Source organism: Mastomys coucha, unplaced genomic scaffold (assembly GCF_008632895.1).
Source record: "Mastomys coucha isolate ucsf_1 unplaced genomic scaffold, UCSF_Mcou_1 pScaffold16, whole genome shotgun sequence".
In the NCBI taxonomy this organism is placed as follows: Eukaryota; Metazoa; Chordata; class Mammalia; order Rodentia; family Muridae; genus Mastomys; species Mastomys coucha.
In genome coordinates, this window is record NW_022196898.1 from 70835837 (window position 1) to 70852566 (window position 16730).

A 16730-nucleotide genomic window follows, 5' to 3' on the forward strand; every position below is an offset into this window, starting at 1 on the left:
CTCACCTCCTAACATGCTTTATGCCTACTGGTTTTCTTATTTTTATATTCTAACCTGCATCTCTCTCTTTAAGAACATGAACTGTCTTCACTTCCTTATTGAAGCCCAGGTAGTTGAGGGTCAATACTGGGATGGCTACGATATATACTTGCTCTCCGTCACTGGCCTAAGTGAGACCTGTGATTGGAACACGGGTGAGGCCATCATTTCACAGCAAACAAAATAACACAGCCATCACAAAAATAGAGATCTGCATTGTTGGGAAGCCTGGATAGAGGAGCCTGAGTCTGAGCTCAATTTTGGCAGAGAAATAAAAGTCATCAAAATGAGCACAACAGGGAAGTGTGTTCAAAGCAAAGGGGGCAGATATGCGCAAACTCGAAAATGTGTGAATGACTCAAGACCCAGAGCAGCCCAGGGTCCCAAAGCATGAAGCAGGAGGCAGAGAGCCCTGGAGACAAGGCTGGGGAGGCAGGGAGCAGGGAAAAGCTCGTCGGAGTTGGTATGGTTTGGAATGTCCATTGTAGGAAATAGGTGTTAGCGAGGGCTCTTGAGTACAAATGAGGCTGTGTCGCATTTGCTTGCTTGCTCTTGGGGCAGTACTTTTAGAACCAGCTTGGACAAAGAAAATGCCACACAGCAGAAGAAAAGAGGTTAGGCAGACCCATGAGATAAATGAAAGAGAATATTAGGAAAAGTCCAGGCCGGTACACCCCAACAGAAGCCGAAGGTAAGCCACAAACACTAGCGCCCACAGCCGTAAACCTTACGACCTCAGAAGCTGTCGTAAAAGGAGAAACCAGTAACATTCACTTTCATACTTGTATTAATCCAGGCCTGGTGGCACAGACATACAGTGCAAAACATGAAACCTACACCTGTGTCTACTCAGGCTACAGTAGGACTAAGTTCAAGACTAGTCTGAGAAAATTAGCAAGACGGTTGTCTCCAGGACAAAGACAGGCTGGGTCAAGGGCATTGGTAGAGCATTTGGTTAGCACATGAAAGAAGTTAGGTATTGATCTCTAGGATCAACAAGAAAAAGTATGATTAAATATTTACCCTATGTATCCAAAACGTTCCTCCAACATATTGAATAGAATCATTAATGAAATGTTCCATTACTTTGTCATAGGTCTTTGAAACGATGTACAGCTCAGCTTAACCCTTATGGCACAGCTCAGTTTGTACCAGCTGTAGTTGAAGTACTCGGCAGTGCTTGTGGTTACAGTCCCTGAGTTAGACAACACCATGCACACATGTTGCTGAGGCCAGTGCTGAACGCTGGGAAGATATTTATGGTACTCTTTCAAGGTGAATTTAACAGAACTTAGGAACTGGCGTCGGTGATGGAAGTACTAAGTGAACATGAACATTTTTAGCTTAGAAGATTTTCTGGGTGACAAGTCCATCAACAAAGCCAGGAAAACAAGTTTAGGAAAGAATTTGCTTAGGATGAATTTGGTTGGGTTTGTGTATGTGTGTGTATCTGTATGTGTCTGTGTATGTTGGTATGCAACTACATCAAGTATGTGTATATGCATGTCTGTGTATGTGTATGGGTAAAGAGAGAGGGAGAGAGAGAAAAAAAGGGGAGAGAGAGAAAGAGGGAGGGAAGGAGGAAGAGAGAGAGAAAGAGAGGGAGGGAAGGAGAAAGAGAGAGAGAGAGAGAGAGAGAGAGAGAGAGAGAGAGAGAGAGAGAAGGCCTAGTGAATATACTAAAGCTGAAACATATTCTTTATAATGGCTTGTGTATTTCTTCCAGTATACAAATGTGCTTTCTCTTCAAAATACCAATATGAGACTCCATTACTATCCTTCGCATTACAAATGGTAAAGGCACAGACACATGTCTTTTGCCCCAAGAAACACAGCTGAGATTCAAATCTAAGCAGGGCTGGCAGTATGGCTCAGCGGGAACAGCATATGTAAGACTATGGGGATTAATGTTACATCAGCACCCCTGTAATTGAATGAGTGAACCCCAGAAGTGAGGCTGGGGCAGAGCTTGCTTATGGTTACACTTGGGTGCTTACTTACACTGACACATTAGATGAAGGGAATCAATCAAGGCGAGGTTCAGAAACTCCTTCACTTACTCTTTGTGTCTTTGGATAACTTATGTAACTATAAATTATAAAGGCTAGCTCATGGGTTTTAGGAGGAATAAATGACACTGTAGATAGCCAGTAAATGGTATCTGTATGCATCTCATAGGCACATTAGGCTTGGAGATCAATATGCATCAGAATTTATATTTTCTTTCAAGTATTTAATAGCATCATGCTTCTGAAGTTTTGGAGAAATAAGTTTGTTTCAAAAGGTTGGCTCTTTAAGAATATGAATTTAAGAAACTCCTAGCTAAACTGACCAATAGCGAGAAAGAACTCAAATTATCAAAGTTAGAAATAAGAGAAATGTTATAACAAGTACCAATCAAATTCAGAAAATCATTGGGACCCAATCTACAAGAAATAGATGATGTTTTCAATGCTTATGTCCTCCCAAAGTTAAACCAAGATAAGTGATTTATCAATAATATATAAAAGATATAACAGATCTATAACAACCAATGATAATGAAATAACAACTGAAAATATCCCAGCCAGAAGAAGTGTAAGCCCAGATGGCATCACAGGAGAGTTCTTCACGACCTTTACAGCAGATCAAACAACAGCCTGTCTCAGACTATTCCATATCACAGTGTGGTACTTTGAATGCGAATGGCCCTCATAGGCTTATATGTTTGAACATTTAGTCACCCGGGAATGGCACTATTTGAAAAGATTATAAGGATTATGAGGTATGGCCTTGTTGAAGGAAGTAAGTCAGTGGGGATAGGGGGGATGGGCTTTGATGTTTCAAAAGCCCATGTCAGGCCCAGGAGTCCTCTCCCTGTTTCTCTGCCTTCAGATCATGATTTAAGTCTCAGCTGCTGCTCCAGCACCTTCCTTGATTGTTACCATGCCCTCTGCAATGATGATAATGGACTAAATCGCTGAAACTATAAACAAGTCCCCAACTAAATAATTTCTTTCAAAAGAGTTGCCTTGGTCATGGAGTCTCTTCACAGCAATAGAACAGAGACTATGACACACGGAAAAGGTGGTTTTCTGCAGTGGCCCTCCTCTGTTGCAAAGAGAAGCTTTCTGGATAAGGACTGAGGAGGGCCCTTATCTGTGGTACAAGGACAAACATCTACATCTAGGACGTAGTTAGGGATTGTGCTGGTTTAGTCAAGTGATGGTTGTAGGTCTCCTCCAAGATCAATGAGCTCACTAGCCCTGGGTAGTTGGTTAGATGTATAAGCAGGATTTCGTTTCATTGAGTGAGTCTTAAGCCCAAGTAGAGATCTTTATAGTGATACATAAAACACTTGTGTATGGGTGATATGAAATTAGAAATGTCTAGGGAACAATGGGGACATGGTGGGAGGGACTGTAAGGGAGAGTCAGGGATATGGATGGCAGTGAATGACCTTATACAATAGAGCAGTGAAGTGTTTTAAAGAAATGACTTTCGGGCTGGGCGTGGTGGCACACGCCTTTAATCCCAGCACTTGGGAGGCAGAGGAAGGCAGATTTCTGAGTTCGAAGCCAGCCTGGTCTACAGAGTGAGTCCAGGACAGCCAGGACTATACAGAGAAACCCTGTATCAAAAAACAAACAAACAAACAAACAAAAGAAATGACTTTCTACTTTACATTATAATTCTTTACAATTCATTACAAAGGCCCATCCATGCTGAAGGACTGCTGGGATGACCAGCATCTTTTCATTGCTCTGAGATTGAATGACCAGCAAATGGCTCATCGGTCAGTGGTTAACGAAAATCTTCCTAAAGCCCAAGAGAAGTAAGAAATGGGCTCTGGGTATAACATTTCTTCTGTAAGATCACTTCATTCTTACATAGGAGTGCAAAGGCTCTGACTTCAAAAGCTAGACAAACTCTTAAGGAAGGACACACTGCTCTGGGATGCTTAACTCCAGGTTAATGTCAGTTATGTTACACTTACTGTTAGTCTTGTGCCATTTCTGGTCATTTCTGTTCCATTGTCATTGAGACTACAAACTACAAAATACCCCACACACACACCTCCCACCCCCGATGATGAACTGCTGCGTGCCAAGCATTTGAAGCAACCAGTCACCTCTCCCAGCTTAGTTGTGACCCAACAGAAGTCCGACGAGTCCAAAGCCCACCAAAACAACTTTGTTTCCATCCTTGCCCCCTCCCATTCCATTCTGGAGTTAGTCAGGGTGACCTAAGCAAGACACCTGTTCTGAATATGCAGCCCGGTGATTCTTCCCATCTGAATTTCTGACAGGGGATCCGCCTAGGAAGCCGATCCTCTGCTGCATATTCCTGTGGCCACATACCTGCCTTGCCCACAGGCCCAGCGGATGACTATGGCGTGTGTTTGTGGATCTTGGGCTGACCCAGCTGTCACAGACATCAAGTGTATTTCTGGCAGCCTGCCTCATCCTCTGGGGCAGTTAAGACACATCAGAGAAGAGAATTAGATTCTCTGTGAAACTGCCTGTCAATGAGAAGCTGAAGAGGAGCCTAATATGGGGTCAAAGCTGGCTCCGAGGTCTCCTGGGAGAGCCAAATGTTCGATGAGAATGGAAGGAAAGAAGAATCAGGTCTTGGGGGTTGTATGCAGGGCTGATGATAAGGAAAGCGCAGAATCAACAGGCACTTCTATCACTGTGGGCCTAGGGGTTACATTTGTTAATCGGGTAGAATTCACCATCAGAACATAGCGGAACATTCTTTGCTTGAATCATCAGACACACCTTTAAAATTAGAAAAAAAAAAAAAAAAAAAAAAAAAAAAAAAAAGAGCTCAAATGAGAAACAAGTGAAAACCCATGAGGAGGGGGAAGCGCTGCTGAAATCAGTGATCAGATTTCCAGACCTCAAGAACACTTGCTGCATTAGAGTCTACATGGGGTAAGGGGGCTGGGGTGGGGGAAGGTGAGTTTGAAGAGAAGTGTGTTCGAAGAACAAAATGTGGCAGGCAGGGGTCAAGGAAGCTGCTGAGCTACACTCCGGTGTCAGTGAGTGCGTGGATCCAGGACTAGAGTGCTCAGTCATCGGATGTCAGAAAGCAAGCGTGCAGACAGGCACCGAGCTGCCCTTGATGGATAGATCTAACGGAATGTGTTTAGAACCCGAGTTGGCAGCCAAACAAAAACCAAGAAGCCCCAGCTAGTGAGATAGACATGTCTAAAGGAAAGTTCCTAAGTAAAAGTTGATCCATTCAAATCAAGCATCTTTCCAATGGCCAGGCCTACATCTCTGTTTCTTTTACGATTGGATTTCTACCTTGTAAAGGATGGTTTCCCTTTGTGAGTTCTGTTTTTTTTTTTTTTTTATCCAAAATGTGTTTATTGGGAAGGTTCCCACTTATCTTCAATCGGGGGCTCTCAGTGCTGCTTCCTCCTGAAGGAGCATCCTTCTGTCAGCCTTGCTTTTCCACCTGTAGGCTGACAGAGGACAGTGGAGCAGCCAACACACAAGACTACCGGTTGTGCATGGCTGAAGACCGTGGTGATTTTATAGCATCCTGGGCATTTCACATCCATAAAGTAGGAATTGGGGCTCTGCACCAGGTGCTTTTTCTTGTGTTTCCTCTTCTGGAGAGGGATGAAGGAGATCCTTTGCGAGAGGCATGTTCTCGTAGGGAGGTCGTCACCGCCGGGAAAAAAGGCGTGAGTTCTGTTTTTGCTGTTGCTATAGGCAGTTCTAGAGATGTGAGCTAGAATCTTACTCATGCTAGACAAAACAGTTCAGCCAGTAACAGCATCAGTAAGCCTGATGACCTGAGTTTGATCCCTGAGTACTACATGGTGGATGCAAAGTGCTACATTGCTACTGTCTCAGAAAGACAAAGCCAGGGTGAATGAGAAGGCTTAGCCGGAGGGGTGAGTGCTGCCAAGCCTGACAACTTGAGTTCAAACCCTGGGCTCCTGTCGAGAGAGAGAGAGAACCACCTTGATCCAGTTGTCTTCTGACCACATCTGTATCATGTTACCTGCACACATGCTCTGTCCCCTCAACATTCACACAAAATTAAAAAATGTTTAGTAAAATGAAAGAGAGAGAAAAGAAAGAAAGCAAGATAAAAGGGTCATTGGAATAGGCCAGAACTCTGCCTTGAAAATTCAGGTTAAGGTCTTGAAATCAATGCCTTGCCTATGGAGTTTTATGTTTAAACAAAGGAATTGTCTTGGTCCCGCTGAATCTTGGAAGTGTCTAGGAACATGTAAGAGTCCTATTTCCCCATGCCAACCTCCCAGCTCATTTCTGTCATGTCCATTTCTTTGGCTTTGGTTTGTGTCTCCCACTGGAAGCCATATTCTACAAGAAACAGGGCCATGTCTCTCGTATCTCCATCACTCCTCCCCCTGATATCTGGTATAGTTTCTAGTACATAAATAACATGCTTTCAATATTTGATGGGTAAACCATTAAACAAGGAAGTAATTTTATTCTTTATGATTACAAACAAAAGTGTCACCTACTGCATGAAGTCTACTTTCTTTAACAGGTAGCTATTCGTGCTTGTCCATAAACATAACACTCAGGGAAAGGAGTCGTAGAGATATACAGTGTGCACTGTGCGTGTTGTTATGTTTCATAATCTGTTCTTTCAGCAGGCTCTCAAGACAGGCATCATCACAGATGAGGAAACAAGCTCAAAAAGTTCATGACTGCCCTCCCAAAAACCCAACACGCAGCTGAAAGAGTCAGATGCAGATATTTGCACCCAACCAATGGACAGAAGCAGCTGATCCCTGTGGTTAAATTAGGGAAAGGCTGGAAGAAGCTGAGGAGGAGGGCAACCCTGTAGGAGGATCAGCAGTCTCAATTAACCTGGACCCCTAAAGTCTCTCAAACACTGGACTACCAACCTGATATAAGGCATACACCAGTTGATATGAGGCCCCCAACACACATACAGCAGAGGACTGCTGGGTCTGGGTTCAGTCAGAGAAGATGCACCTAACCTTCAGGAGACTGGAGGTCCCAGGGAATTTAGAGGTCAGGAGGGGTGGGAGGTGAGGGGGTGGGTACATCCTCATGGAGACAGAGGGGTGGGGAGGAGGTATGGGATATGGAACAGTTGGAGGGTGGACGGTGGGGGTGGAATAGAATTTGGAGTGAAAATAAATAAATAAATAAATAAATAAATAAAAGATTAAACAAAAAATTCAAGCCATATAGCAAAATGGATGGTCACATCTGTATTCAAATCTAATTCTTTTTTTTTTCAAAATCCCTTTGCTTTAAGCCACATTGTCAATACATATGGTATCAAAATATACATGGTACTATATTTGATGTATTATTTTATCTGCTTACAAAGTTTGTTTCAGCTTTGAAGGTAGAGATCACACATATTCATTTTTTATTTGTAGCACTAAGCATTGGTACCTGTCACACCAAATTTAACATATAAATTATATACAGGAGTGAATAGTAAATTGAGTTAATGACATAAAGAGTGGTGGTAAGTTTTCTGAAGGACAGGGAACTTTGCAGTGCCAAAGCTCATTTTCAGGAACTGTTGGTAATCCCTGGGAAATGTCTGTTTATATCTTCACGTGAATACATTTTGGGACTCCTCCACAAAGTCTGAAATTTTGTCCACCAGATCTCCTGTCTCTGTTACAAGATCCCCAAATACTGGGAGGATCTGACTTGTATCTTTCTCATAGGATATTTCTATCTTGGGCCATCAGTGATGTGCCAGGATACAGGCCTGTATGTCATTCTCCTTCATGACTTGGAACGTCAGCTCCTTCCCTTTTCTGCAGCTGAGGTCACTGCTAGCAGTGGCTGTCAGTCAATCAACAAGGTGAGCCCTTGATTGCCAGATCCTTTGGGGGAATCAAACCTGGCTAACATTCTGTTTTCTGAAGTTCTCGGGCTTGCTATGGAGATGTGGTCACACATGAAATTATTTAAGAGCTGGCCAAACAAGGTTAGAATTATAAGCTAATTTTGTTGTTGGTTTTTTTTGAGACAGTCTCTATTCATAGTCCTGTCTGTCCTGGAATTTTCTATGTAGACCAAGCAGGCTTGGAACTCACAGAGATCCACCTGCCTCTGCCTCCCAAGTGCTGGGATTAAATTTGTTCACCACCATGCCTTGGCATCATGAGTAAATTTTAGTCATAGTTTGACTCTCTGGATCCCCGCTTGCCAAAAGTTCAGCTGGATTTAGTTGCTCTACCAAAATCTCCATACATGCTGTTCATTTCCCCAGAGAGCCACACTCTGCTCTCAAACCATCTCAGGCACAAACATGACTCAGAGCTCTTCACTTTTTGATGTAATCTGCATTTTTGACAAAATTACCAAGCTGAAGTATCCTGAGCTGTATATTTCTTGAATTTAAACATTTAATAATGCAAGTAAGAGCATTAGCTTTGGGACTTTCCATTCAATTTCCAAAACTCAATATAATGGCTAATTTAATGACCCCTTTGTATATGATCCCATCCATCTATCTACCTATCCATCTATCCATCCATCCATCCATCCATCCATCCATCTCTCCACCCATCCATCCATTTTTCTCAGTTGAGAAAGCCAAATGAACAACCTACTAGTGTTCATCATAAACATGAGTGAAATGCTTTTCTGAGAAAATTCTCATCAAATTGAGCCTCCTATCAATGGTAGAGTGAAGCCCTTCAGGACTTAATGACATTTTTTCAATAATTATTCACTAACATTAACACTTGTTTTCCTAAAGGCAACACAGTTGTTACTAGGTGAGAGGAATTAAGTCATCAAGTGACTGGATGGCTTTGATGGGAGAAGGAGGAGGAGGAGGAAGTATATGATGACCCTCTTAAGAAAAGATTGGTCCAGAGATGCTGGGGTGGGGGGTGGGGTGCTTGGGCAGGGCCAATGGGAGGGGTGGGGTGCTTGGGCAGGGCCAATGGGAGGCTTCTATGGCTCTATGCACTATAATCTGGGGGAGAGGGTACTCAGAAAGTCTGCACTTGAAACTCTTCATCACTGTCTAAACAGAACCCCTGCCTTTTCCATAAATGGAAGAATGGACATTTATTGATTTTTCAAATAAGCATTTCAATTCTTCCAGGTGTATTTCTTCACTTACTTATAACATAAATGATTGGTAAGAAAAACATCCTGGAGTATCTCTAAACCACTGGTCATACAAACATCAGTTAAAGTAAACCAGGATCCAAACGTGTTGCCCAAAGAAAACCCCGAGTTTCGACTTAGGTTTTCCTTGTGCTGCATAAGGCTGTGCTGTGAGCCTGTGCTTTTAGGGAAGTGTTCTGCTCTTCCTGAGGCAGGGCTGCTTTGCTTCAAATTCAAGTCCCTTGCTGTTAACTCCTTCTCAACCACAGAGCAGACAAAGTGAGCTTTTAGTCTAGGGATTACCATAAAACCATGACAGTGTACAATGTAAAAACCTAAAGTAAAAGAATCAGCAACTAAACATAAAAAAAAAAAAACAATGCTACACATGGGTGAACATTCATATGCTAACTTTAGCAATATTAGCAAATATAGCCTATACAATGGTTGCCATAGCTTCTTGAATAAACACGATTAAAATAAATCTCGTGTTAAAACTGAGATCGTCTGTTACCTAAGTCATTCTATGATATTTAATTTTGAACTCAAATCCTCTCATTTAGTAACAACTGTGTTCCCCTTGGGAAAGCAAATGTTAATTTTCATGAAGAGTTACTGAAAAATTGTTAGGCACTGTTATATAACCTTTCTGAATTTTTATCCTTTTCCTAAGGTTATGATAATAACATGCAGCTTTTATGCTATGGAAAACACAGAAGTCATATAAAAGACCCACACATAGAGTTGGTGGTCATAAAGATTGCCCGGATCTCTATAGTGCTTTGATCTTACCAAAAGTTTTGATGAGAAATATCGCTAGCTCATGCCCAGTTTTGGAGATGAGAGAGGCCACGTGTGATGTCTCCACTCACACTGGCCGTGTCTGGCTAGATGGTAATCTATCTAAATAGTCATAGAAAAACCTCTTCTCTTCACGTAAGTCACTGCCAAATAAGGAAATGGATCTCGGGCTCAGATGGTATAAGCCCTTGCCTCCAAGCCTGAGGACCTGAATTTAATCTCCAGATCTCACAGAAAAAGCCAGATGCAGTGACACACTTCTCCAATCCCAGAATTCCAAGTGTGGGATGGGAGATAGAGACAGGAAGACTGACCAGAAGCTCACAAGCTAGCTAGGCTAGAGTGTAATGCAGCAACAGGGGGAAGAGACAACTGGTTCTTAAACAGTACACCACACACACACACACACACACACACACACACACACACACACACACGCACATGCACACGCACACGCACACGCACACACACATGGATACACACACACACATACACACACACATGCACACACACATACACATATACACATACACACACACACACATACACGCACACACACACACACATTCACACACATGCACACACACATACACATATACACATACACACACACACACACACACACACACACACACACACTTGAAGAACAAATAAAGGAAGGAAGGAGGGAGGAAGGAAGGAAGGAAGATCAGATGAACCTGGGAGCTCTGATCCTGGTCCATTTTAACAAGTGAAATAAATGCAATTAAAAACAGTTATGCCTGCTTTACACCAAAGCAAAATTTGAAAGAAAAAGCAAGTTCTACCTGACATTATTTGGATATTCTATTCTATGCCATGAAAGAAAATAAACTATCCCACTCCCAGAAGAAAACCATAGCTCATTTTTTATTCTACACGTATTAATTTGTCCCATGAACATGATTTAAACTTCTTTAAATCTCTTTCAATAAATATCCAAGTAACTCCTTAGAGATTATTTTTGTTTGCAGTTTCACATAAAGTAGCCACATGGATGCTGAGAAATCCAAATGACTTTGGCTTGGCATAAGTCAGCAAAGTCGCTCTCATTTTATGAGTGGAACCTGAGACCTGTTTGCAAAACCCAGAAATGGACAGCAGCAATCCACTGCTGCTTCCTGGCCCTTCAGAGGTGTTGGTAGGGGAAGCTGTTGGAAGCTGAGGGAGCAATACCATTATCACGTGGAAAAAATCATCTCTCCTGGCTCCTCCCACACAGCCAGTGCATTTGTTCAATGGAAAGGGAAGAGCATGCACACCACCAGCTAGAACTGGAGTCTGGAGAGAAAAGCTGGCAAAACCAGGTGCCAGGTCTCCTCAGAGAACTGTGCTCTGCACAATGCACGGTGGCATGAATTAATACTACATGTACCCCAGAATCTGTCATGGATGAATTGTAGACCACTGCTATTATTAGAAATAACCATATATGGCTGTTACCACGTCTCCAACTTGGGAGGAGCCAGTGACATTTCCCATAGAAAATTTTGATACCATACAGTCAATGGTGGAGTCAAGTTTTTGGAGCTACTTTTAAGATTCATGAATTCTCAGAAAAGAAGCAGTCTAAAATCCTCAAACCTTATCTGGTTTGTTGAGGTGCCTAGTCCTTGTTGGCAATCCGCAATGTTTAGAGTACTCAGGGTGACCCAGAAGGATGGGTACATGGCATTCTTGGCACAGAAATTCTAATTTGAGTTCACAGTTCAAGAGACCATTGTTGTCTTATGTCAGAAAAAAGATAAACGAAATCTTAAGTGGCTATCTAAGTTGTATGTTTGTGATCACGCATCACTATGTAATTGTTGGAGAATAAAGGGAAAGATGAACATTTGGGAATATATTCTGTGTGCAGGTGTTGACTAGCTGACTGATTGCAGAAAGGCGTTGTGGGTTTGGGGGTGTTCAGGTGTATTCAACCTTTTGACTTTGTGGTCAAATGTGTTGGGCCACATTCATAGCTAGCCTGGGATGCATGCTGCCCACAAGCTGGGATGCATGCTGCCCACGGGCTGCAGGATGGATGTACTCCATTTAAATACTAACCCTGATCTGTAAGGGAACTCCAAACTCTAAAAACAAAGTATCTTTTGGTATTTAAAATGGAACTTGGGATGTACATGGATTTGGAGGAAGGAGGAAGATTTAGTTCATAAATTTACATACTCGTCTGAGAATTTCTCATTTTAAAGACAATTTATTTATTTGATGCGTATAAGTGTTTTGCTTACATGTTTGTTTGTGTACCGTGTATGTGACTGGTTTCTGTGGAGGCTGGAAGATGGCATCAGATCCCCTGGAACTGGACCAGTGGATGGATGGTTGTGAGCAGCCAGGTGAGTGCTGGGAACTGAACCTGGGTCCTCTGTAAGAGCAGCTAGTGCTCTTAAACATTCATCCATCTCTCTTGCCACTCTAGACTGTCTAATTTTAATTTAGTGAACAGTCCAAAAAGAATCTAGTAGAGTCAGTGACTGCTGCATGGTCAGTCACTCTGGAGGATTAAACAGCTGACCTACCCCTTCTCTCCACATTATTACGGGCAACAGAAATTATGCAGTAAACAATGATGTTCATGTAAAATATAGCTCAGCAACCTGGGATGACCACAAAGACAGCCAGCTATGGACAGCATGATACAGAATTAGATCCTAGATCAGGGATAATGTAAGGACACAGAACCCAGCCCTGCACAGAGCCCAGTGCAGCTAGCAGATGATAAACAAGACCTTCTGGATGTCTAACTGGCATTCAGTAAATTCTTGATGATTAATTGATTGACTTGCTGATTGACATAATGGTCCCTGGGAGCGCCAAGTTGGACGATAGGGCTTTTGAAATTAACTCTATTAATATGTCAGTGGCTTATGCAAGTCTCAACATTTCCCCGCTACAGGATCCCCATGTCTACAGCACAGAGGATAATCACTTGTCTGCGGCAGTTACCGGGAAGAAGAGGAGACTAAAAGAAGATGAGGTTATTGTTGAAGTCTGAGCCACTCTCTGCAATCTACAGGGTGGGTGGGCAGTGCCCGTCTCTGTAGGGCATCAGAGTCTGACAACTCAGCTGCCAATGTCCTGAAAGGGGAGACAGGACAAACACTGCCAGGAGGATGAGGCATGCCAGGCATGGGGACAAAGCTGGGCATCAGGGGCAAAGGACAAGCAGAAGCCAAAGAACACTGAGCAGACATCGGACTGAGAGTCCTCGGGGATTCTCTGCTTCCCCTCAACGCCCATGCTTGAAGGAATTCATTAGGCTAGGGGCTATCAAACTCCAGTGAATATTCAATTACTTTGGGATATTTGCTTCAGCTTCACGGGGCTAGACCCTTCCCTGGAGACTTTGAAGCAGTGGAACTCAGACTAAGCCCAGGGATACGCATTATGGCAAGCCCTCTGCGTGGTTCTGTAGAGAAAGGCAGTGGTCCACAGCATTGGTATAGAGAACTCCATCAAGCTTTGGGCTTCTTAATGACCATGACCAGCAACACTGATAACAAGTATCACCCGTCTCATACCCACCCAGTTCTAAGCTTAGATTTCTTTTTTCTTTCTTTGTTTCTTTCCTTCTTTTTCTTTCTTTCTTTTTTTTTTATTGTTTTTTTTTTTTTTTTTTTTTTTTGAGACAGGGTTTCTCTGTGTAGCCCTGGCTGTCCTGGAATTCACTCTGTAGACAAGGTTGGCCTCAAACTCAGAAATCTGCCTGCCTCTGCCTCCCAAGTGCTGGGATTAAAGGTGTGCGCCACCACTACCCAGCAAGATTCCTTGATATCATAAAAGATTTATGATACCTAGAAACCACTTAACAAGATTTCACCATGTGAAATATCTCAAATTAAGGGGCATGTGCTGGTTAGTTTTATTGTCACATAAGAGCAGTGTGTGTCTAGGCAAATTGTCACATGAAGAATTGCCTCTATTAAACTGGTCTGTGCACATGTCTATGGTGCATTTTCTTGATTGCTAATAGACATAAGGGCCCAGCCCATGATGACTAGTAGCATCCCTGGGCATGCAGGAAGGTAGCTGGATGTCAGCCTTGGGACAAACAAGTAAGCAGCATTCTCCCATGGCTCCCATGGCTTCTGCTTCAAGCTCCTGGGCTGAGTGTACACTTTACCCTTTCCCCCCTAGGTCAATGACAGTATTTACAACAGAAACAGAGAACAAAGTAGGACAGAGTACAAAACAGATCTGGAAAAGAACAGCTATATTCACAACTTCAAAAGGCAGCTAAGATGGGAAGCCTCCTCAGGGGCCAAGGCCAGGAAACCATGGAAAAGGTGCGATTCTCAGGTTCGGACCTAGGAAGGATGAACTTCATAGATAGAATGACTAGTTTAAAATGGGGTACGAGAGCTTCCTGCACCTCACTTGGGTAACATGGCAGAGCTGGCCCTGGTGGCGTGGGCACAGGTGAGCTGGCCCTGAGGGCAAGAGAGTTAGAGAGCTCCCCCTAGTGTGGGTGCAGGAGAGCTGGCAGGTTGCTCAACTCAGCAACAACCCAGGCCCAGATCCAGGACTCTGACCCCAACGTGTACCCCATCTATGAACCACTGAAGCATGGGAAGGGGGCTGGTCCTGTAGAATCAAAGCTGCAGGATCCCCATTACACAGGGCAACAGGATATCAGACAGGAGTTCTAGAGAGGATCCAGTATAGATCGTGTAGCAGAAGCCAGCGGCCTCTAACCAAACCAATGAACATTTGCAAGCAAAGAAGTATGGACAAAAGTGTGTGCTTTGGGACACACTGCGACATCATACAGGTTCAGGATGAGGTTTGTTTATTTTTCTTTTGGGGGGAGATTACAAGGGCCAAGGGCAGAGGGAAAGGGGTGGAGAGATAAGTGGGATTGGGGTGCGGGGTGCGAAATTCACACACACACACACACACACACACACTCAAGATCAATAAAATGTTTTTTAAATAAAATGAACGTTTTAAATTTTTTTTTAAATAAAAAGTTTTAAGAGAAAATAGGGCCGTGAGAGAGGTTGTGAAGAACTGTTAGCTCCCTGGCTTGCTCCCCATGGCCTGCTCAGCCTGCTTTCTCCAAGAACCCAGAAGTCCCTACAGAGTGGCACCGCCCACAGTGAGCTGAGCCCTCACAGATCAGCTAGGCATCAAACAAATGTCCTCACAACAAACCAGCCCCACAGGCCACGCTGACGAAGGCAGCAGGCAGCTTCTCAGTTACGGTTGGTTCGTCTTCCCAGTGACTCCACCTTGTGTCAAGTTGACTAAGCGGTGAGCCAGCACAGAGCAACCCATCATGGACTTTGACCATATTCTCTTTCCTTTCTTGCTGGTTCTCTTCCTTTTCCATAATCCTGCTCTTACTTTCACATTATGTATTTATAAAAAATGACCCTTTATACATATTAATATTTATGTATACATAATGATACATATAGACTACACACACACAATCTAGAATCTACTTATGAGAGAAAATGGGATATGCCTGTCTTTTTCTTATCTTCTGAGCCATTTCTCCAAACACACTGAATATATTTTCCTCCATTTATCCGCTGGCAAACATCTAGGCTGATCCCATAACTTTGTTCTTGTGACTCGTCTAATAGATAACATTTAATGTTGAACGTGAGCATCCTTCCCAGGGTGGTAGTTTCTAAAGGACTAGAGGACCTAACTTGAGCTTTGCCTTCCCTCTCTTCTTATTTCCAGCCACTTGTTTTAGAAGTAACCAACATTACCACTTTGTTTTTATGTGCGCAGGCCATTTTGAAAGAGAGAGAGCTAACAGACAAATGCTAGTTGGGCTAGAAGGAGGAAGAAAGAGACCCAAGGTTGACGATCATTTCAGAAGTCCAGGTATTGGCAGGCTGAGGTAGAGTGTTGTCAGAATGTCTATAATAAAGTCTAATCCATTCATAAAAGTTAGGTCTGCAACATAATGGTCTTGAGATCTTGCTTCTCCTATCTCAGCCTCTCTATTAGTAGTATTGTTTATTTGATGTTTTTACACTATACTATGATTTCAGAACAGCTTACATATTTTAAAAGTATTTATATACACAAAAGATATATAGACAATTAAATTGGGAGGGGGCTTGTAAGAGAACAACAAAGAGTGAGACTGAATGCTTTGCTTGATGTTTGTAACTCTTGTATCAAGTTACCACAGTAAGAGCCAAGATTTTAAGCTCTACTAAATACAAAACAAACAAACAAACAAACAAAGATACTTTATATATTTATGTTCATTTAAGAAAATATTAGTAGTGATGTGTTATTTTGAAATATACAGTTAATATGTTTGGGGTTATTTAAAATTTATATTGAGCAAAACGTATGTATTTTCAGTATTGCCATAGATAAGCATCTACATAAGACAAATTGTTGTTTTCTATCAAACAACTTTTATAATACTTATTTTTATTGTTATAATATTTTATAAATTTTAAAGAATATGACAAAAAAGATATTGTAGGTATTGGTGAGGGTGTCTCTGGGAGGAGTTGGGCTACAAAAGGAAAACAAGAATGTGATTTAATTCTATTTACTTGAAATATGTTGGCAGAAACTGCTGAGAGACTTTAGGAATGGTCTGGATAGGGAAATATATTGGGGTGCAGAGCTAGGGAAGCTGTTCAGGTAAGATGAGTTTTACTTTTGTCATTTTTTCCTGAGATGTAGTGTCCAGGGGTAGAAATGAAAGCCATGGTTACAGCTTGGAAAAGAACTGAGGGTTAGAAACGGTGGGGTTGAGGGCAAAGAGGCCCAAGAATGTAGGATTGGGTGAGCTCTGTA

The 16730-nt window shown here is 42.5% G+C and overlaps 1 protein-coding gene and 1 pseudogene across 3 annotated transcripts in view; both read right to left on the minus strand.

The window, feature by feature from the left end:
* Positions 1 to 16730, minus strand: part of Synpo2 (synaptopodin 2) — a 156134-nt gene that overhangs the window by 65100 nt on the left and 74304 nt on the right. The gene's annotated exons all lie outside the window — the stretch shown is intronic.
* On the minus strand, positions 5364 to 5693 carry LOC116093733 (annotated as a pseudogene).